The sequence below is a fragment of the Otolemur garnettii genome, unplaced genomic scaffold, assembly GCF_000181295.1.
Source record: "Otolemur garnettii isolate 467f Iridium unplaced genomic scaffold, OtoGar3 scaffold00041, whole genome shotgun sequence".
Lineage (NCBI taxonomy): Eukaryota > Metazoa > Chordata > Mammalia > Primates > Galagidae > Otolemur > Otolemur garnettii.
Window position 1 is genome coordinate 2,326,590 of NW_003852436.1, and position 6,845 is coordinate 2,333,434.

Genomic DNA, 6,845 nt, shown 5'->3' on the forward strand with positions numbered 1-6,845 from the left:
GCCAGAAAGAAAGGCTGCTGTCAAACACTACAATAATTTTGTCAGAAGAGTGCAAAAATCTAGCTTGAATAGACTCTGCTAACCATAATTAGAACAATAATGGTAATCACTAGAATTGCTTAAAGTACATTAAGTATACATCATGCATTGTTTGATGATGGGGGTATATTCTGAGAAATGCATCAGTAGGTGATTTTGTTCATGTGTGAACATCATAGAGTGTACTTATACAAACCTAGATGGGGTAGCCTACTGCACACCTGGGTTATATGGTATAGCCTGTTGCTCAGAGGCTACAAACCTGCACAGTATGTTACTGTACTCAATACTGTGGGCAACGGTAACACCGTTGTATTTCTGTATCCAAACAGAGCTAAATATAGTAAAGGTACAGTAAAAAATGTTATAAAGAAAAAAATGATATGCATTGCTTTATGACCTTATGATGGCTATGATGTCACCATGCGATAGGAATTTTTCAGCTTCATTATAATCTTATACAACCACCCCTTATATATGCAGACTGTTCTTAACTGAAATGTTACACAGCTATGACGCTATTCAAATCTATGAGTCCATAATGATGTTAAAAATCTCTTTGATCATTGCCGGAGGTACTCAGGAAACAACTCTGCATTTAGAAAATGATAAATAAATGGGAAGACTCAAGTGCTTATCTAACCTTTACTAATCAAATTATTAGCTGGGTGTTGTTAATGAGGGGGAATCACCACTAAAAAAAAAAATCCTTCCATTAAATAGAGAATAATAGAAAATCACCATTTTACAACTCCTAAGGTACAATTGATTCAGGCAATGGATCATTGATGGCCATTAGCATTACAAAAAGAGAACTTGGCAAGTCAGTATTTACGGTTGTGCTGTGATTTCAATTACCTGCAGTCAAGGGCAGCCTGAAAATATACAGTACATGTATAGTAAGATATTTTGAGAAAGAGAGACCACATTCATATAACTTTCATTCTGAACATAATTAAAATTATATTATTTTCTTATTACTCATTTTTGTTAAGCTCTTACCATGCTTATTTATAAATTAAACTTTATCCTATGTATGTATGTATAGGAAGAAATATAGTACATATAGGGTTTGGTACTTTCCACGGTTTCTACTGCAAGTCTTGAATGTATCCTCTCCAGATTACAGGGACGACTGTACCTACTTTTAGAACTTTCGGAAGTACACAACACCACCTATGAAACAGTTTTGGAGGAAAAAGAAAAAAGGGGGGAAAAAAGGTAGGAAAAAAGAAAAAGGAGGGGAAAGGGATCTAAAATATTCAAGTGCCCAGATCTTTACATTACAAGAAATAGAACAGCTGGCTTGGCGCCTGTAGCTCAGTAGCTAGGGCGCCAGCCACATACACCAGGGATGGAGGGTTTGAACTTGGCCCTGGCCTGCCAAACAACAATGACAACTACAACAAAAAAATAGCCTGGCATTGTGGTGGGCGCCTGTAGTCCCAGCTACTTGGTAGGCTGAGGCAACTCTTAACCCCAAGAGTTTGAGGTTGCTCTGACCTGTGACGCCACAACACTCTACCAAGGGCAACATAGTGAGATTCTGTCTCAAAATAAAAAGAAATAGAAGAGCCATAGGAACATGTTAAATCAATAAATTGTGCTGTGGGAAATTTATAGGACACATATAAGGTATTGCAAGGGGGGGAAGAAATTGAGTAACATGCATTAATATAAATGACATGTGAACCAATCCAATAGATGGGCCTATTACAAAAAAGTAAAAATTAAAACACAATTTAGAAAATGTGAACCATTAGAAATGTGACCAGTAAAGGTATTTAATGGTCTTAAGGAAATGTGTGTGTGTGTGTGTGTGTGTGTGTGTGTATTTAATGAAAATATTGTGGGTTTTTTGGTAAGGGAAGTGTTTTGTTTTTATTTAAAGATATGCCAGAAATGTTTACATGAAATTATTAATGTCAGACATTTGCTGTAAAATGATCTGGGTGGAATTCGGAGGAGGACATAGTGAATGGCCAGGAGGGAATAATTTCAACCTGAGAGAGGGGTACATTTGGTGTCCTTTATTTTCCTTTATTTTGTATATGTGTAAAAATTTTATTAACAACAGATCACAAGTTCAGAAAAGCTTTAGTGATTTCCATAACAAAAAAACCATTGTTTTGGTCTTTTGGCCTTTGCCTTTAAATGCAATTACTAAACTAAAGATTAACAGAGAAATTGTAAGGATTTTTGTGTTTGCTTTCAGCTTTATCACCATCAGCCTGCTGACCTTCCATTCATTTTTTTTTTCACTCACTGACGGTATTTTCTTTTGTTTGAAGTGTTCTCTGTGGCATTCTATGTCCCCAGGTAATCACAGTTAAGTGGTTTCACTTCATATATCTTCTGATCTCCCCATTGAAAAGTAAAATTCTGGTGACTTCTAAGATGAAATATTATTTGAAGGGGTGGGCACAAGAACCATCTTTTTCTTTTCTTTCTTTTTCTCTTCATCCTTCTCTAAATTTTATTTTGCCCTTATATTATGTGATATTGTCTAGCCATTTTATTAATTACTTATTTTTACTGAGACACCTAAACAAAAAAATACCTTATTCCAACAAAGTGATCACATTTGATTTTGGGTTCTAATATGTTGTTTTATCCAATTAATCAACACATATTGTTCAAGGTACTGAGGGGAACCCAGAAAGCAGATTATATTCCTCCAGCAACTAAGAAACTTGTAATTTCTTCAGAGAGAGATGACTAATTTGCACACATTCATAAAGCAAAGGCAAGCAGCTTCCTTCTGAACTGATGAGTAGTGAATTTTAAAACAGCCTGATGCCAAAAATGGACAAAATAGGAATTAATGTACTCATAGAAAAGCTGAGGACTTGAGGTGAATTTTTAACAATGGATAGAATTTATATGTTTACAATGGAATAAATAGGAAAGGAGAATGTGAACAAAGGTTGAGATGAACATGTAAAATAGGATCAAACTCGTATAATCAGAAAGGATGTAAATTAGAAAACAGAAAGAAAGTGGGTCACGGAGCTTGTAGAAATCAGATTATGCTGAGTCAGGAAAAGCACCTCAGAGGCGTTTGATTATGATGGCTATGATAGGCAGTAATGCAGCATTATGAGATCTTCACAACCCACATTTTAGGGAGGTTATAAGGAAATTATATTGGGTAAAGAGGGCATTAACACTCTTAAGACCCAGGCAGGTGGCCCTTGCCTCAGGGTCTTATGTTTCAGAGAATACCTAAATTTGGGGGGTAAATTCCACAAAATGGTTCCCATCTGGTGCCTGGAAACAGCTGGGGCTGGCAGTGCTCTTAAGCAGGTTTCCCTGAGTCCAAACCAGGATGCCACAATTGTGAACACTGGTTTATCCCTTTTGGGGCACTTTCCAATCTTTACACCCAAGAATGTTGTCAACAACATGTCTTGCAAAGCTCTAGGGTAATATTTTCAACCGGTAATCCACGTGCCAAGAAAATTTTTAAAAGGCCAGGCGTGGTGCTCACACCTGTAATCCCAGCACTTTAGGAGGCCCAGGCGGGTGGATTGTCTTAGCTCACAGCCCCCCACCCCACCCCCCGCAGTTTTTCTGGCCGGGGCCAGGTTTGAACTCACCATCTCCAATATATGGGGCCAACACCCTACTCCTTTCAGCCACAGGTGCTGCCCTTAGCTCACAGGTTTGAGACCAGCCTGAGCCAGAGTGAGACCTTGTCTCTAAAAATTAGCTGGGCGTTGTGGGGGGCATCTGTAGTGCCAGCTACTTGGGAGGCTAAGGCAAGAGAATCACTTAAGTCCAAGAATTGGAGGTGGCTGTGAGCTGTGATTCCACTACACTCTACTGGGGGTGACAAAGTGAGACTTTGTCTCAAAAAAATAAGAAGAAAAAGAAAAAAGAAAAATTGTAAAGATCATTAATTAAATTATTTTCAACAGAAAGTCAAAGCACAGTTAAAGTATATTCTTTTTTTTTTTTTTTTTTTTGACCAACATAATTTAAGCGTGCCAGGGAAGTTTAACTATAGGTTTATGTGTACCTTGTGAGATTAAAAAAAGGTTGAAAAACACTGCCTAGGTTTTGAGGCAATTGAGTACCCAGAGCCCTGTGGCTATATAACAGTTCTGGGAGGGCAGCCTGAAGAGCAAATCACGTCTCTGGCCTGTGTGCTTCAGGAAGACAAAGCCCAATGGAAAGAACACCCAAACACCATGTTTATAAGAGGAAGGCTTATTTCAGCCAGCAGAGAAAACCGCATAGAAGAATTCAAAAATGGCCACCCTCACCAACTGGCTTACTCTTTTCCTTTTTATCTCTAGTCAAAAAGTTCCAGCCCATGGGTACTGGTTTGAATTAAGCAGGAGAAGCTATTCCAGCCCCCACAGAACTACAGGATTTCACAGAAGTGGAAATTTCCAGGTCCTGATGTTAAGTCTACAAATTCCTGAGAGCTGAGTCACCATGGAGAGGACCTGGCTAGGGTGACCAGACCTCCCACTTTTGGAGGGACAGTCCCTCTTTTGAACAATTTGTCCCACATCCCACTGCATTTTTAAAAAGTCCTGATTTTTGGAAAGAATGCACAAACATGCAGGAGAACAAGAAGATTCGGTTTTTGGCTGCCATGTGGCTATTTCGCCAGAATATGAGTTTTATATTAGTTTTGTTAATTTTATAATGTTAAACTGTAATAATAACAAATAATTGTTGAGAAGTGATTATCAAGAACTGCTTATCAAAGTTTGCATTGTTGTCAGGCCCTCCCTGCCCTGTCCACACACCCCCCCCCGGGGCCATGTTGTCCTGCTTTACAAATGTTAAAATCTGGTCACCCTAGATCTGGCAGGTGTATTTTTTGGGTCTCCTTAAGAAGACCTCTGTTCTCCTAGACCTCATCCTTCCTGGGTATTGTCAGGGTCCCTTAGTGGTTACCATTTATTGGGGCCTGGGACTGGCCAGGTCTCCAGCCCATGCCTTATTTAGGTTCTGGATGCCAACTGCTAGGACATCTTGCTCAGGAACAATTGCTCTTAGGTGCCTGAGGGCTATATGCTTTAGCAGAAGGGAGAGAGAGAGAGAGAAAGATTGTATTTGAGGGAGTAAAACAGTCTTAGTAAGAGAGATGCCGTGCAGGTGTTCTGCAGGCAGGAAAAGCAACAGAATCAGAGTGGGTCCGTGATAGAAGGTGCGCTCCTGACTGCCTTCTCTTCTAGACTTTTATAGACACAATCCCGTGGCTCTTAACACCACAGGTACAGAGACTGCCAATCACTAATGCTCTCATCTCAGGAGCTTCCATGTTTGTTAGGTGAGCCAAATCCCTCCCTATGCCCTTTTCACCAGGGTGTTACATTACAGAGCTATACAGGTGTTTCTTGTAACTCTCACTCCTCCTTGCCATACATACACCATATGGGCTGCTACAGGGTATCCTCTCTCAAGACAATTCTTTGCCAGGATCACTGGTAATTAGGCTGCCAGAATGATACAACCTGTTAAATTTAGGTGAATTTCACCTACACTGAACATAGGATGAATTCTGTAGTCCACTAGACTACCAAAGATGTATCACTTACCCTTAGGCTTACACCTATGTCTGGGCTACACATCACATCACATGTCCATGTTCCACCCAAGTGCTACCTCCGGCCTGCAGCCTTCAAGGGGAGCAGGGATAGTTGCCGGCATTCTTTCCCTGTGCTTCCGTGCCATTAGCACCAGGATAGTAATCTTACCCCATCTTCATACTCTCTGGGATTGCTAGATCCATCTCCTCAAAGGACTTTCCAGACCCTTGTTTTGCAATGCCAGTGGCTTTTGCATTGTTTTTCAACTTTTTTTTTTTGTTGTTGTTTGTTTATTAAATCTCACAGGGCACACAGAAACCTACACTTAAATTACATTGGTCACAAGTGAGCTCTTTTGATCAATGCTTTTTCTTCCTTCTAATCTATGCAGCAATGTTGTACTGTACAGAGCTAGAATTAGGCATAGCAGACGAAAGACAGTCATTTCTTGAGTGAGTGGGACTGCTATTCTCTCTCTGCCTGTTGGCCCCTCTGGTGCTGGTATCTAGAAGGTAGGTGTGCAGTCAAATTTGGAAGTGATCACATTCTAACAGTACAGTTAAGAGGGCCCAAAAGGTGAAGAAAACACATGGTGGGAAGATGTATCATTTTATGTTAATGCTATAAAATGCTGCATGATAAATTAACATATTTTATGTTCCTGGGTAATGCTTGCATTTGTAGACATACTCAGTGAAGCACAGTAATAACCCATGAGAGTCACTGGGAGCCAGTATTTACAGTCGGCACAACGGACGTTGAAATGTCCTGGGAAGTGGTGTAACCAGCATTAAAAAAATAGCATTAGGGAAATTCAGAGGCAAAAAGATCTATATTGTCTCAATATAAAACCTATATTGTTTATAAAGAAACATTGAAATACATGTAGTTACAGCATTGGGATTATTTTTTTATTGTAGGAGTTTAAATTAGCCAGGAATTGTACATTTTGAAAATAAAGATCCTGAAAAGACATTTCCTTCATTTGAAAAGGAAGAGAAGGTACCTGGATGCTGTGAAAAAAGTCTTCACGTGCACTGATTACACAGTGAACAAACAGGTAAGTACCTCTTCTCTACCAGTTATTTTAAGTTGTTATTGATAAATCACTATATTCACGTGGGTACACATATCTCATAATACATTTTTGTTTTTTGAGACAGTCTCACTTTATCACCTTTGGTAGAGTGCCATAGCATCACAGCTCACAGTAACCTCCAACTCCTGGGCTTAGGCGATTCTCTTGCCTCAGCCTCC